Here is a 17,315-nt window from a genome sequence, read left to right on the forward strand (position 1 = left end):
TCAGCAATACCTTGAAGAACGTACACCAGGCAGGGTTGTCGATCCTGGCACCTGAGCTAGGACAGCCACATCTGAAGAACGTCCTACATGGGACTTCACTACAGAAGAAGGACAAGTCCACAACCGCAGGTACGAAGAGGCTCCCCTCTGGGGTATCTGAGCAGGGGCTAAGAAGACCATGAATATGACCAAGATACCATCAATCATCCAGCAGCAAGGGGAATCCCCAGGGATTATTATGAGAGGCTATGCAAGGCTTACCGCATTTATACCCCGTTTGATCCCGAGGCACAAGAAAGCCAACAGATGGTAAACACCTCTTTTTGTGGCCCAAGCTGCCCCAGATATCAGAAGGAAGCTCCAAAAACTCGAGGGCTTCACTGGAATGAACATCACCCAGTTGATCGAGGTTGCTAACAAGGTCTACATGAACAGGAAGGTCACTGCTGAGAGAGAAGCCGAAAAAAAGATGAGAAAAAAGGTCAGCCTCCTTGCTGCTGCTCTGAAGGAAAAGGACAACAAAAGGACAAGGAAGGTCCAGCTGCCAAAAGGGGGGAAGCCCAGAGCCTCCTCAGCAAGGGATCAATGTGTCTACTGCAAGGAGAAAGGACATTGGAAAATAAGGAGGTAGACACAGCTCCCTCCCTTACTATGGCCATGACATATGGCCCTTACTATGGCCCTATGGTGTCTGACAACTCCAGCCCTCCACCCAGATACACTAAAAAAGAAAATAAATGGGTTGAGGTCAAAGGGGCCACCCAGGCCAAGAAAGGATGGTGGAAACTGCCAGATGGACGCATCTTCGTCCCAGCAACAATGGGAGGGCATCTAGTCAGCAAATACCACCAACTCACCCATCTAGGAAAAACTGCATTAGAGGCCCTCCTCAAAAAACAATATTACATCAGTCTGCTGCCCGTGTTGTGTCAGACAATAAGCAAACAATGTGTGACTTGTGCCAAGAATAATGCCTGATCTATGCCGCGACTCCCACCAGGAGTCCAAATAGGAGCTACCCACTTTGAGGACCTTGAAATAGACTTCACAGATGTCCAGCCAAGCCAAGGACTTAGATACCTCCTAGTGATAGTCTGTACACACTCTGGATGGGTCAAAGCCTTCCCAACCAGGACGGAACGGAGCCAGGAAGTAGCTAGAGTCCTCCTGAAAGAAACTGTCCCCCGGTTTGGCTTACCAGCCACAATCCACAGTGATAACAGCCCTGCGTTCATGGTGGACATTATACAAACTTTAACCAACTCCCTCAACATCACCTGGACTGCTTACTGGTCTCAAAGCTCAGGGAAAGTAGAGCGGATGAATCGCACCCTCAATGGAACCTTAGCCAAGTTCTGTCAGGAAACAGACCTCTCATGGCCCAACCTATTGCCCCTGGACCTCCTGCGTGTCCATTGCACACCAGAAACTCAAGGTTTCTCCCCTTTTGAACTAATACATGGAAGGCCCTTCCATGTCTAGAGAGCCTCCCAGAGGACCTACACCAAATAGGGGATAAGGGAATAAGAGAACTTCAAGCTTTAGAGGCTACCCTAAATGAGTTACAACGATATACCACAGATAGGGCCCCAATCTCTCTAGGATCCCCTGTACACCCCTTCTCACCAGGGGACTTGGTCTGGGTCAAAGATTGGAAAAAAGACCCTCTCAAACCACAGTGGACTGAGCCTCATACCGTTACTGTGACCTCCCTACTGCCTCAAGGTCACGGACATCACTCCATGGGACCACCACTCCAGAGTCAAGAAGGCCAAACCTGAGGAGCCCCAGACTCGGAAGACTGACCCAAGTCTGACAAAACCGCTCAAAGTGACCTTCTGGAGAGTCCTACATTTTTAGGATCTTCAGCCCTACTCAAACCACACCCAGGAAGCTGGCTGGTCTACAAACGGCAGAAGCTTGAGGAATCGCCAGTCCAATAAAATAAATAGACCGTCCTTACTCCTTGCCATCAGATTGGCAGAGGTTGCCTCAGAAAGCTGGGAAAACATCGAGAGGTTCCTGTTCGCACTCACCTTCCTCTTACTGACTGCCTCTAATCTGGACCCCATTCATAAACCTTCAGTCTTAAGGCCCAGTATAAATGAGCGGTGTTACTACCCGTCCTCCTAGGGACAAGAATAGCCACAGGGATAGGGACTGGCCACGAGGGTAGGAGGCACAGGCTCTTCTGTGGAACTATATCATAAACTGTCCCGAGAACTCAATGAAGACATGGAACGAGTGGCTGACTCCCTAGTGTCCTTGCAGGGCCAAATAAGTTCCCTGGCAGGAGTTGCCCTCCAGAACAGATGGGCACTTGACCTCCTCATTGCCAAGAAAGGGGGCACCTGCATCTTCCTCGGAGAAGAATGCTGTTACTTTATAAACCAGTCAGGAATAGTCACAACCAAAGTCAGGGAATTAAGGGCAAGGACCACCCCATAATAAATGAAGATGATGCCCTCTAATACAGCCTAGATAGTAAAGTGTTTTTTGTTGTTTTTTTTAAAGATATAAAACAACAAGGGTGGAAAAAGGAGAAAAAAGTAACAAAACTTTGGAAGCTGGAACATATGCAAATATTTACAGCAGATCCTGGGGAGTCCAATCCCAATCCAACAGTAGAGAATGCTGAGACCCAAACCAATTTATAGCCAGAAACCTACACAAGGATCAGGAATGGACAGCACCGCCTCTGGAATTGGAAGTGAAATGGAGAAAGGGCACTGAGTGAAAGCTGTCTGAGGAGCAGTTAGATCCTTAGATCTCTTCTGCTCCCTGAAAAAAGACTTGAGGTTATCTCTGCAGAATGTAAAAAGGGATGATCTCTGGTTTAGGGGCTAACTGGAAGTGCAGAGGTCTTTAAAACCTGTGATGAAGTGCACATGGTTGAAAGCTAAGATCTACCCTTCCCCACTCCCATTCCCACACACTAGCTGCAAAAAAAAAAAGAAAAGAAAAGGTAAATTGTTGTAAATTAGAAGGACCTACAAATACCTACAAATACCCAGTACTACATACAAACAGGCAAAGACCTACACCAAGGCACATCACTATTAAATTTCGGAATACTGGGGACAAAGCAGAGATTGAACAAGTTTCCAATGAGTAGGTCCAAACAAAAGAAGAGGACTCAAATTTGCTGAGGACTTCTCAATAGCAACAGAGGACAAGGAGAAATAATTATGCCTTCAAAATTCCACAGAAAAATATTCTCAATCTAGAATTTTACACTCACACAAACTAGATTTACCAAATGTAAGGACAGAAAGAAAAGACACTCTGACATGGAAAGGCTTAAAAATTACCTCCCATATAATAAATACACTTTCTTAGAAAATCACCAGAGGACTAAGAATTTAAAGTTCTAACAAATTTAGGAAAAGACGGATTGTTCCTAGCCAGGGTAAACTGCCAAGAGAATCAGTTTCAAATCCATTCAATTGATAAGGACAACTTAACCCAAAAGGCACTCTTTTAAGCCAAACAATCAGGGACAGATTCACTCCAATAAACACCCCCACCTGAGGGCCAACAAATGAACTACAATGTCACCCAAGTAACCATGCATCTACAGATGATGTTAACCTACTTCCACCTCTTAAAATCTTCCAATCCCTGAACTCCACACTCCCAAAAACCACTATGTATGATTAACACTCTGCTTTGTTCAAGATGTGCCTGATCAGATATTCTAGATAGTGGTATCATCACCCTAACACCAAATGAAGAAATAAATCCCAACAAAGAAAGGCATGGATATGGAAAACAGGATATTCAATACAAAAAAGAAGTGAAGGAATATTGGTGAATGGGATTCCAGGATGCTAACTGCACCAGAAGTAGAAGGCAACCAATCCAGACTGAAGCTCTAAGACAGAGCCAGGCATGTTGAAGGCTGTCGTCCCCATGTTCTCTGCCACAGTAGCATCTTTCAAATCCAACACAACTACCAGAGGATGTGCTCTACCTAAGCAAGAGGGTAAATGAGGAATAAGGAAGGTTAAGAGTTACAATACTGGGAATCTAATTGAAAAGGAAAGAAAAGTCTAAGAATAACAAAGGGAAATCTTCCCCAGAAATGAGCTGTGAAGCAGGCCCAGATATTAGGTGTAGATAGGAGGACAACGAAGGTCTCTAGCAGAGAAGTTGCCAAAAAAGGAAGAAAATTAGAACACATTACTGTGACTGACCTTATGGAAAACTGCACTGAGAGGCTACTATTTCAAGACACTATCAGCAAATAAAATTTGCACAGGCACAGTAACGTAAACGTAAGATTAACTATTTCATTTAACCAGACATTGTAATATAACTAAATTGGGAAGGTAGAGAAGGAATAGCAGTGGTGATGGTGGTTGAAAAACAGTACAGAGGCATGTGGGTGTCTCAGTCACTTAAACAGCGACTTTAGTTTAGGTCATGATCTCGCAGTTCATGGGTTCGAGTCCTGCATCAGGCTCTGTACTGACAGCTCAGAGCCTGGAGCCTGCTTCGGATTCTGTGTCTCCCTCTTTCTCTGCCCCTCCCCACTCACACTCTGCCTCTCTCTCTCCCTCTCTCTCTCTCTCTCTCTCTCTCTCAAAAATAAACATTAAAATTTTTTTTTTAAAAAGAACAGTAAAACTTTCTCTATCTTAATAGAAACTTAACATATAATGAAAAAATTGGTGACTCAAAAGACAGCACTACACATATATTATTTGGAAATATGGATACATAAATGCCAGAAGAAGAGCTGAAAGTGGTTACCTTTAGGGAAGAAACTAGAAAGCATGGGGATTCACTATGTTTTGTTATAAATTGTTTTTACTATTTGACTTTTAAAGCTTGTCTATTTTAAACTATATGTCTGTTGATAAAATACAAAAAACAGCAACTGACGAATTTCTTAAATGTATTGTTCATCATTTAAAAAAATATATAAATAAAATATTTTCAATTGAAAGGAGTAAAAAAAAAAAAAAAAAAACATCCTAAGGAAAAAGGTCTCCCTTTTTGTTGGGAGACCTTCACATTTTTTCCTAGTACTGAAAGAACACAAACATACAAAATATAGAAGCTTTAAAAATAAAAAAATTTTAAGGCAAATAATTACCACTTGAGTGGACAAAATTCAGTAATTGTAATACCAGGAAGATTGTAGGTCTGATCTTACTTACAAATTCATTAATGATCAGGAGAGTGCAAATAACACATTTAATTAAATTTGCTCATTTATCTATTTGGGGAAGTACGATTAACAGCAGTGAGAGAGAGTAGTAACATAAAAGGACAGAGACGAATTAAAACATTGCCCAAAACAACCAAATTGGAGAGTGGATGGAAAGCTAAGTAAAATTAGGGGCTAAAGACAACAAAAGAGAGGTATCAGAGGCTTATTTACCACCATTTTAAGGCACACTGTGGCAACGTGGAGTAATTTTGGCCAATGCCAATGTTAAGAGGAGATACATAAAACACACACATTATGTATATGTATGTTTGTACACACACAAGCATACATATACGTACATACACATAATTTTTTCCTTATGAGAGACTGATAATCCTAATTAAACAAGGATCTGTGGGGCACCCGGGTGGCTCAGTCAGTTAAGTGTCCAACCCTTGATTTCGGCTCAGGCTGTGTTCTCACAGTGGTGAGATCAAGCTCTGCAGTGAACCTGGAGCCTGCTTTTGATTCTGTCTCTCTTTCTCTTTCTCTCTCTCTCTCCCCCTGCCCCCGTCCCCCACTCTGGCATGAGTGCATGCTCTCTCTCAAAATAAATAAACTTAAAAAACAAACAAACAAACAAGGATTTGTAAAGGATTATACCCTAAAAACAAAGTACTGTTAACGCAATCTGACAAGAGTGGTTTTATATTCATAATTTTTATAAGTACAGAAACTCTATCAAGGATTACCAATAATGACAAACTGTCCTAAAGACAATTAATTCTGTTGTCTACCTTGTATTCTTCATCTAGCCACACTTGGATTATCCTGATTGTTCCTGTTCTTTATTCCCAGGCACTGACCACTCAGAATAGTCTACATTTACCCATCTCTCCAGCAGAAAGGTGTCGCTATGTGACTAATTTTCACCAATAGAATATGAGCAAAAGTGGTACGTGTAACTTTCAGTAAGTATCCTTAAGGGGAAGGAAATGTGTTCTTTTCTTCCTCCTTTCTGATGGATGGAATGTGAATGAAACAGCTGGAGCTCCAGTAACTTAGACTATAAAGTGACTTCAGAAAGAACAGAATCCATGCAGAGAAGTGCAACATGACACCATGACAGACAGACCATACCAGTCCTAGACTACTTTGGGAATTCCTGACGTTGGGCGAAATACACTTCTATGATGTTGAAATCTCTGCTATTTGGTTGCAACCAAATCTAATCCTAATTAGTATAACCGCTAGGCTAAGGCACACTCCTCGTTCTGTTTCTCTAAACATTCTCCTGCCTCTCCTTTATTGTGAGTATTCCTCAATACTCTATTGTTGGTCTTTTCCACTCTTCTCCCACTGGGTTCTAGGCCAACATTCTAAAATAACATCTCTATGTGTCAGATCTTTGAGCTCTAGTTTTATCTCCAGCTGCCTATCATTCCACTTGTATGTGACATAATTAAACAGGAATACAAGTGATTTTTAAAACGCACATATTAAATAAAGTAGTGGTGGTAGCAATGGCAGTAGTTATTGTGAGGGTAATAAATAGCTAGTATTTACTGAGCTCTTAATATTTATTAGGCACAGTTCTAAGTCTAAGAGCTAATCCTCACAACAATCCTATGAAGCAGGAAGTACTGTGCCATATCCATTTTAAAAATGAGGAAACCGAGACCCAGACATGTTAAGTAACTTGCTCAAAACATATAACTAGTGTATCAAAGAGATCAAACCTAGGCTGTCCAGAACCCACCCTCCTAACCCAATATACACTAGTACTTTATTCTAAGGATGCTATCACAGCTTAAGACTTTTTAAGTTGTCTTCAGCAACCACATGACAGTCATTTAAATATCCACCATGGTAATAAGTTTTATGCCTCTGCAGAATCATTTTTAGAAACTGTCAAATATCACTTAGAAATAAGTAATTAAGATGAGTGATCAAGCTAGAAAATACTCTCTTGAAAACAAAGGATATGATCATCAAGCAACGAGACTGGTTTTCTTGTATTGACTCTACTGTTTCTGAAAGCAGTTTCAAAAGACAAATTCCAAAGAATACTTATTTGCTAAAATAAATGTACGGCCTCAAAAACAAATACTTTAAAAGTGAGACCTTTCATTTTTATGTTCTTTAGTTTTTTGGGTTTTTTTGTTTGTTTTTGGTTTTTTTAACGTTTTATTTATTTTTGAGACAGAGAGAGACAGAGCACGACCGGGGGAGGGGCAGAGAGAGAAGGAGACACAGAATCTGAAACAGGCTCCAGGCTCTGAGCTGTCAGCACAGAGCCCGACGCGGGGCTCGAACTCACGGACCATGAGATCATGACCTGAGCCGAAGTCAGACGCTTAACCGACCGAGCCACCCAGGCGCCCCTATGTTCTTTAGTTTTAAAGCACCAGATTTTTTTTAACTAGCACTCAAATGATCTAAAACCTAAAATTTATATTAGCACTTGAACTCATTATCTTTCTCCCTAGGCCTATCTGAGCTCTTTTCCCAATGTCACTATCAATGACACTACAATATACCTGCTAGGTCCGGCTCAAAACTTTGAGATATTCTGATTCTTTCAAATTTTCCAACCCCATATTTACTGTTCTTCCTCCACGAGCTATCATGTTTTCTGTTTCCACATTACCCCACTACTGCTGTATTGAAATACTCGCCAGCCACTCTCAACTAGAGGTTAGCCCACAAAGCTGCCAGGACAACCATTCTCACTGTTTTCATCATACGACTTTCCCTGGTATTCAGATTGGCAATGGGAAAGCCAGAATTTGAACCCATTTCCTAGGTTCCCACTCAAAGTGAATACAAATTTAAAGATCACTGCCCAGAATATAATTCACGCTAGTTCCAGAAACTGCCAGACACTACTCATAAACATGTTACCTTTCTTTAAAAAAATCAGGATACAAAATTTATATACAATAGCAAGAGATCCCAATTTAAGTGCATCTGTATTACATTAATAGGCATACATAGGAAGGAAATAATCTTAAATGTTAATAGTTACTTCCAGATGGTGAAAATATGGATATATTTTCCAAATCCTCTATAATGAGCACATATTGAATTTATAATAAGAAATACTTAAAAATTAAAACTATATGACATTATGAAGTCAAAGATAAATTCCTTGACATTGAACTCAAGTGTCAGAAGCAAAGAAAAGTTTCAGGCTACCCAAGGAAATAAACAAGAAGCACAGTACAAAAAAGAAACACTACAGCAATAAGTGAAAGAAAAGCAACGTCACATTAACAACAATGGTCGCAGAAACCAAGAGCTACATGGCTCCTGGGGCTTGTTGACTCCAGTACTTAATAAATCATTGGTTCTTACACTAGAAGAGTCAAGAGGCCTAAAAGGTCAATGGAAATTCTGAATGTATTGAAAGATGGTCACACTGAGATTGAAACTGTTATTTGGGATAGTTGTAGAGAATTACACACCACATAAACAAATCAAGACTACTAATTTTCCTTCTGGGTAGTCTCCTAAAATGAAAATGTGAAATGAAAGCACAAAAGTTCTGAAAAGATTCATAGGATAAAAAAATTTAGGACCACTAAATAGGCTATAAATTCATCTTTCCCTGGCACTAGTTTTTTTAATTCCAGTCCAACATCCCTTACCCAAAACACCTGGGGCCAGAGAGGCTTCACAATTCACGAACTTTTTTTATATTTTACAAAGGTTAATATGGTATATATTCCATATGTTACAAAATATTCCAACTAGGGCTTCGGGCAAAACTCTAATTAAACACATTAATATTTGTATGGGAAAAGTATAAATCACTATACTATGTAAAATAAAGACTACAAGTAGCCTGACATCAGTGCAGACTGAATTTTGCTGCCAACAGTTTGCCACAAACTTCTTAAAGACTTCCCATTCTCGTAACAGTTTGAATTTAGGAAACATGGATAAGAAATTATGGACCTGAAACTGGTTACATCTAAGAGGTGGAATTATGCATGGATTTTGTTTCTTTCCTGATATTCCACATATTCAACAGTGAACATGTACCATATTATTTACAAAACAATACTTGAAATTTAAAAAGGGATGTGAAAAAGCCCAAATACAGATACTGACCAACTTGCAAACTGGGTTAAAAAAAGAAGTAAGATCTTGTTCAGATTTCAAAAGCCAAAAAAGTAACTTAAAATAGCTCTGAGTTTAAAAGTTTTTACAAGTTTAGTATAAGTATTTAAAATAAATGAATAAAAATGCTATCAACAGTGGGGGAAATCCTTACTAAGACTCAACAGGAAATTTATGAACTGAAATTCAAAATGTGATAATTGTATTAACTCATTTGTAACTTACTATTTTTCAGTTCAATTAAGTGCTTGTGACAGACTGTCTTTCCCAAAGATGGCACCTATCTCCTGTCCCCAGTCTTTCTTACAATGTGACTTTGACACTTCTCCCGTGAGAAGTGGGTTCAGTGTAACTGCTATTTTTGACTCTGACAAGTTTATGTCACTATGTAACTTCCACGAGTAGGTCCCAAAAGGCAATACAGTTTCTGCGTGGTTCTTTTAGGATGCTCATTCTTAGGAAACAGTCACCACCTTGCTCTCAAGGAGCTCCACTGGTCTATGTGGAGAAACTGTAGGCAGGTGTTCTGTGGGACAGCCACATTAGCCCCCAGACATGAATGCTGACACCTCCAGGAGCCGGCAGGTCACCACCAGCTTTTAATTATAAGTCTTTCCACCTAAAGGTCAGGTAAGCCATCTCCTCACTACCTTGTCTGAATTCAGACAAAATCCACAGCATAATAAAATGGGTATTTTACACCGCTAAGTTTTGGAGTGGCTTGCTACACAAAAAGCTAACCAGAAAAAGTGCCCTTCCCTAGTTCAGTAGCTCCATTCATATGAAACCTATACACGTACGTGCACACATACACTCTAATATCAAGCTTTTCTCAACACTGAAGAAGGTCTAATCTGCCAATGAGAAATTGGACAGACCTGTTTAAATAAGACAGTTTCCACTTGGGAACTCAACAATTCATGTCAAATATATTCTGAGTACCTGACATATGTAGAACACTTTGCTAAATGTTTAAAACACAAAGGTAAATAACATATAGTTATTAATCTAATCTAGAATGGGAGGAAATAAAAACAAGTATACAAATAGTTTACAGAAGTATTTAAGTGCCAAAACTGGTACATAAAGTTAATTCCACCACAGTTAATTTATAAAATCATTTGGACTCATAAAAAGCTTTTTGATTTCTTTAGGAAAGTAGAAGAGCTTTGCAGATGCCTAGAAAAAAAGACTAAAAAAACATATGAAAAATGTGGCCTTCGTTATGTGCTTATAAGGCTGTTTTTTGTTGTTTTAATTCTTTATTTCCCAAGTTTTCTACAGCAACCATGTACCAGATTTATTAAGAAAAAAAATTTTGGGGGGGAGGGGCACCTGGGTGGCTCAGTCAGTTAAGCATCCGACTTGGGCTCTGGTCATGATCTCCAGGTTCGCGAGTTCCAGTCCCCAGACCAGCTCTGTGCTGACAGCTCAGAGCCTAGAGGCTGCTTTGGATTCAATGTCTCCCTCTCTCTCTCTGCCCCTCACCTGCTTTGCACTCGGTCTCTTTCTCTCTCTCTCTCAAAAATAAACATTAAAAAAATTTTTTTTAATTAAAAACAACATTTTAAAAAATTTTTAATTTTTTTTAACGTTTATTTTTCTGGGAGAGACACAGCCTGAGCAGGGGAGGAGCAGGGAGAGAGGGTGACACAGAATCTGAAGCAGGCTCCAGGCTCTGAGCTGTCAGCACAGAGCCCGACGTGGGGTTTGAACTCAGGAACTCTGAGATCATAACCTCAGCCCAAGTCAGACGCTTAACAGACTGAGCCACCCAGGTGCCTCAGAAAAAAATGTTTTTTATTTATTTTGAGAGAGAGAGAGAAAGAGCAGCAGGAGCAGGGGAGGGATGGAGAGAGAGAATCCCAAGCAGGCTCTGTGCTGACAGCACATGGAGCCCAATGTGGGGCTTGATATCACAAACCATGAGATTATGACCTGGGCCAAAATCAAGAGTTGGATGCTTTTTTTTTTTTAATTTTTTTAACATTTATTTATTTTTGAGACAGGGAGAGACAGAGCATGAACTGAAGAGGGGCAGAGAGAGAGGGAGACACAGAATCTGAAACAGGCTCCAGGCTCTGAGCCATCAGCCCAGAGCCCGACGCGGGGCTCGAACTCACGGACCGCGAGATCATGACCTGAGCCGAAGTCGGCCGCTTAACCGACTGAGCCACCCAGGTGCCCCAAGAGTTGGATGCTTAACTGACTGAGCCACCCAAGCACTCCAAAAGAAAACAATAGTTTTATTTAATTTTTTAAAAATGTGTTTAAAATACACTATGAAGAGAGTCAAGCAAGAGGTTAATAGATCTGTAACAGAAGCTATTCTGGTGTCAGCATGCCAAATATACAAAATAAATTTAGAATTTAAGGAGAATTTTCAGTAGAATAAAAACTGCATAAACATGTTACTTGTTTGCTATTAATATCTACTTTTCTTCCCTTTCCTTGCTAATTACAAATATTTAGAAGGTCTCCTCAGGTAACAGAAAACAACTACCTCAATAAGCTCTCCATCTCCTGGTCATGCCCTCCCAGATCCCTCCAGCATTCTGTCTCCCTCTCTGCATCTATCGTTTCTAAGGTGGCCCTTCTCTCTACATCTCTGATTATTCTTCTTTCTAACTCTGCCTCAGACTGTCTCTCTCAGTGTTTCTGACTTCCCGTCTCTAGAAGACCCTCATTCTCTGCCTATCATGTGTGTTCTTCTGTTTCCCTCCAGTGCGTATGTCTGTGTGTATATGCGTGGATAGGTGTTTGTGTTACTCTCATGGACTCTGCCTTTTGGTCAGTTTCTTCCCCACAGCTACCTACCCCATTTCCAAGACATTTCTGTTACCTTTTCCCTCTAATCTTGACAAACTAGCAGGAATGGTATTATTATCCCTATTTTATAGATGATAAGAAAACACATACTGGACTACTGATATAAATTTGAGAGTTTAGGATTTATATCCAAGTGCTTCTCTTCTTTAATACTCTTCTGGTATTCCATGGCAAAAAAAAAAAAAAACTTGAAACAGCCCAACTGCAAGCCAGTATTAACACTACATGTATTCTTTCCTAAGAAGGAAATCTATTAAGGAGTGCCACATACCTTTTGCCTCTGTTTTTGCCTCTGTTTTTGCCTCTGTACCAAGTAAATGGTCAGGAGCTGTCAGAAATCTATACCATTATATTAACAGGTTAACAGTGTTATTTGGGAATCTCACAATACTAGACACCAGACCTGCTGTTTCCAACAGTGCTTCTCTATTTTTATCCCTAGTCTGGAAACAACCATGTTTGACATAAAAAAAAAAAAAAAAAAAAAAAAAAAAGATATAAGAGGGACAACAAATGTTAATAAAACTGAAGAGTGATTCTGAAGAATGGAAAGCTATATAGAAAGCTAGCACGAGACAAGTGAAAAATGCACACCACAGACTGGAAGCAACTGGTCTATGTTTTATTGAGAGAGTAGAAAACCCTCTTCAAATGCAGGCTTACAGCTTGCTGAGCAACACCCTATAACTTCTCTTCTATCTAAAGCTCTGTCAACTGGAATTTTTCCGTAATTCAATAAACTCTTATGACTTACCCAGACTTCATCCATCCTGCTGGGCTCATCAACAAGGAACTCTAAATGTTTTCTCCACTAGCTAAGACCACATTTTCTGATGGGTGGCATAGAAGTAGGGTTCTCTTTCAAGCTACCAATAGCCTAGTTCCATTTCTTTCCACTTCTATAAGTGGGAAGTCTGCAACAAATACAGTTCAACAAAGAAGAAATGTCTAAATTATAATTCAGGTTAATGATTGTCAAAGATCACCCTGTAGGTCCCCAATTTTATACAGAGTGTGAGGGCTAGTCTTATATTTAAACAGGTTTATCATTAAAAATCTATACTTTTATTCTGGCACTAGCTCACTTAACTCTATTATGTCTAATGAGTACATAAGTACTGAATCGACAATATACCAGTTTTATCATTCATTCTGGCGAGCTATTTTGTGAATGGTTAATCTATGGAGCTAATGAGGACAGGGTCACAGATTGGAAAATCTTGGCCAATTAGCTTTGCTGTGTTTCATGGGTTGATGGTTACAGTCAACAACCTTAACCTTGGCTAACAGAAACAAAACAAAACAAAATACACTGATCATGTGAAGTATTAGAGGAATGAATTATAAATGTTTGACCAAAATCAATGATTATCATAAAAATATAATAATAAAATTTTTTAAAGTAATGCTAACATAATCTACCTTTTGCTAAGCCTGGTTAGTATGTGCCTAGTTCAAAAAATCTCTAATCTTTTCAGTCATGCGAGATTGGTTATTATTATCCTTGTTTTACAGATGATAAGAAAATGAACTCAGAATGATAATATGAACCAAAGTCATAACCTATTAAGTGGTGGAGCCTGAATTCAAACTTTGATTTGACTCCAAAGCTTAGGTTATTTCCACAATACCATATAGTTTCTCAACAGCATGCCTTAGGGACATACGACAATCAACAAAATGTTCTTACTCAGAACTATTCAGCACAGTCATTACTGAGCATATCCACTACGTACACTTAGATGCTAAAGCTGAGAATGAGTTTACCTTCCAAAACTTCTTTAAGCAAAACAGCAAAGATTCTTGTTCTTTAAGAACACAAGCATTTAAAACAAAGGAAAAAATAATACATTATAGCATACAAAGTAATTTTTAATGGAAATGACTATTGTCATAGCTTTGTATAAAAGTCTATAGTGAAAAAATAGTTATCTTGCAGATTCATAACTGGAAGAATGAAATTACCAGGGCAGAGCCAGAGGATACCACATTAAAACAGAGTAAAGGAAACATTTCCTAAAAATCTGAGTCTGCAGGTATCTTGTAGTCAAAATTCATTTGTAGGAAATAAAAATAAATATTTCAATTCTTAACCCTAAGATTTTGCTTTGACCAACAGATCAATTTTCTCTATTAGACTATCCTTCTTGGTTTCTCTCAACTCTCACTCCTTGCAAATGTGTACACCAATGTCACTAAGAGTTTTACCTTAATAAAAAATGAGGTCACCAAGCTCTCTGGAACCTACCCACTAAGCTAACTAACTTTTAGAGTCAAACAGTCTGACTTAAAAAAAAAAAAAAAAGAAAAAAAAAAAGGCAGGAATGAGGGGAAGGACCAAAAAATGGCTCTATAAAACTATGTCCTAGTCAATAGTCAATAACTAAGTCATAAACACAGATAATTGTTCTACTACAAGCTACAATGTGCAGACAGAAAACAGCATCCTTACGACAGGTTACAAATGAAGCACCAAAGCACATCCCAAACAACAATCTTTTCACAATAGCATTTTAGAAACCTCTAAAAGTGAAAAATAGCCTAATATAATCTTTATATAAAATACAATTGCTAAGAAACACACTGCAGAATGAGAACTTCTATTTACAGTATTTTGGGGAAAAAAAAGAATCTCAAGAAAATACATTATCTAAATTATCATTTTTTGATCATCATAGTCAACAATTACAATAGCAACAAAGCAATGAGCACTTACTCTATGCACTACTAAGTTTCTTATATTAACATCTCATTTAATCCTTATGAACACCTTGCAAGATAAATGTTATTGTATCTATCCTAGAAACTAGTCATCAGGCCCAGGGGGGTCAACTAATTTGCCAAAAGTCATAAAGTAAGTCACAACACCAGGATTTGAACGCAATTTGTTCAACTTTGTACATTGGACTAATTCACTGTACCGCCATCCTGTTTTTTTGAACCACATTTAAGCTTTTTCCAACCGACGATATCAGTATAAATACAAGTTAGGATTACCTTATTACTACACCTCCAAACCCTTATATTGATTGTAAAATCCCATTCTCTACAAGGGGAAAAATAAGACAAAAAATCTACCTGCTTAGAGTCTCAGATCTTAACTGCCAGAAGACTGGAATATGGGCTATTTATATTCTGAATTCTAACTATGAGGAAACAGACTTCTAGCATACATACCTAGGACAGATGAAGATGACCCCAGTATTTCAGCTACTATGCACACAAGGTTAGTGGAACTGTGTTAGAATTAGAGCTAGACTTAGCACCAGAAGTATCTTAAAGGGGGTAAAAAAATACAAGACCTGCTGGAGACAGGCATCAGTTTAGCACAACTGATGAACAGAAAGTGCTGAGATCCTTGCACTTTTGTGGTGAAGGAAGGTTGTAACTGAGCAAAATGGGTTGACAGGCGAGTGTGTTGGGGGTAGGGAAGTGTCCTAACTCTGGGAGACCTTAATTTGCAGATGAAGTTTAAAACGGACTCCACAGGTGACAGGGCCTTCAAGTCACCTCTTCAAGAGGTACATGGCTTAACGTTTGCATGGCTTGTATTCGTTTCCAAAGTCACTTCCCCTTATTTATTAAATCATTTGCTTTTCACAAAGAGCATGGTCATGTTTATAATCGAGTTTCAAAGACATGAACGTGGTTTTAAAATTCAACTGACCTAGACTGGAGACAGGAGGATAAAGTTATATCTGATACATGCTTTCTCCCACGTATCACATATTATCCGCTGACGCCCACAACACTGGAAGGCAGGCAGGCCAAAGACTAGTAGCCCCATTTTTCAGATCTAGAAACCGAGGCTGCGGAAAACGGGTTACAAAAGATCACAAGTCCAGAAAGTGACAGACCTGAGACTCGTCTCAGGACATTAGTCTCCAAACCCTGTGCTTCTTTCCTTTGTCAACTCTGAGAGGCGGCTTTATTGAGTAAAGAAAACTTTTAATAATCGGACTTGGGGGTTTCCGAGGGCCGCCCAACAAACCAGGAAGTACATCCTCCCGTTCAGACAGCTCACTCCCAGCTCATGCCCATAGCCCGGGGCTCCTGGACAGCCGAGCGGACTCCCTCAAAATGCTCGCAGCCCGGAAATCGCCAGCAGCCCCGGGGTCTTCTCGGGGCGGCCTCTGAGGCCCACAGCCCCGTTGACCCCTGGGGGGATCGCCACGGACCCGCTCAGTACCTGTTGAAACCCGGGAAAGGAATGTCCTCTCCGCAGAGAGTATTTGGGAAGAGGCCCCAAAGCGGGCGCTCAGCCTCTAGGACAGCAAAAGGGCCTCGGGAGGATCCCTGCAACCCAGGGCCCACAGGGGTCGAAGGGCGGCAGCTTCCCAGTAACCTCCGCCCCAGACGGAGACCCGCCCCGTGAGTCACGTGAGGGGAAAAAAATACCGGTAACTAACAAAAAGAGAAAGGAAGTCTTGTCCAAAGTGTGTGGGGAGAAGTGGGAGCGACCAGCCCCAGCTAAAGGTGTAGAGGTAGGAAAGGACAGGGACGTGGGGCTGCTCGTTACCGGGCGCGCCGTCGCTCTCCGCTTCCGCCACCTCCTCGAAGCTCTTGCTCTTCCGCTCGCGCCGCTGGGGCGCGCGCCAGGCCTCGACTCCTCCCCCCACCCGCGCCGCGGGGCCTTCTGGGGGCTGTAGTCCCTCCAGGCCGGGGCTGCGCAGGCTGCCTCCCGGTCACGTGGGGGGAGGGCTGGCAGAGCTGCAAGGGCGAGAAGGGGTTTGCGCTTCCGTCTGCTCAACCCTCTGGGCTTCGCTTTAGCTATAAACGTGCTCAGACGTCCTCCCGTCCCGCTCTTACACCATCCCCCCTTTTCCGTTAACGGCCAAGTTTTTTTGAAAAAGGCAATATAATCCGTCGTCTCCACTTCCTCCTTCGTGCTCTGCCGTGTAGGTTCTGCTCCCGAAGAAAATGGCAATGTGGCCATCATTATCTTAATTGCCAAACTCACGTGAGGAATTTCCAGGTCTTCTAACTTAACCTTTAGACGCCATTTGAGGCTGTTGGACATTCTTCATCATTTATTTTCTATGTCACTCTCTGGATTTTCTTTCTTCCTCTCACGCCATCCTTCTCAGTCTCCTTCAAGAATTCTTTTTCTAAACCATCTCTTAACTATTAGTAGTGTTCTCCAGAGTTCCTGGCAATGAAGTGAAAGGTGCAGGCCGAGAAACCTGAGCTTCCCAACATCATA

The 17,315-nt window shown here is 40.6% G+C and overlaps 1 protein-coding gene across 9 annotated transcripts in view; it reads right to left on the bottom strand.

Annotated features, from left to right (window-relative positions):
- The window catches only part of R3HCC1L (R3H domain and coiled-coil containing 1 like), a 93,823-nt gene extending 77,077 nt beyond the window's left edge, over positions 1-16,746 (bottom strand). For 2 of the 9 annotated variants that reach the window (XM_078434702.2, XM_078434698.2), the window contains exon 1: positions 16,302-16,625. The gene's annotated coding sequence lies outside the window, so the exon portion shown is untranslated. The other 7 variants (XM_078434700.2, XM_078434696.2, XM_078434697.2 and 4 more) reach the window with 5 other exon arrangements.
- Positions 16,747-17,315: the final 569 nt, after the last annotated feature.

Source organism: Panthera onca, chromosome D2, assembly GCF_046562875.1.
Source record: "Panthera onca isolate mPanOnc1 chromosome D2, mPanOnc1 haplotype 2, whole genome shotgun sequence".
NCBI classification, from domain to species: Eukaryota; Metazoa; Chordata; class Mammalia; order Carnivora; family Felidae; genus Panthera; species Panthera onca.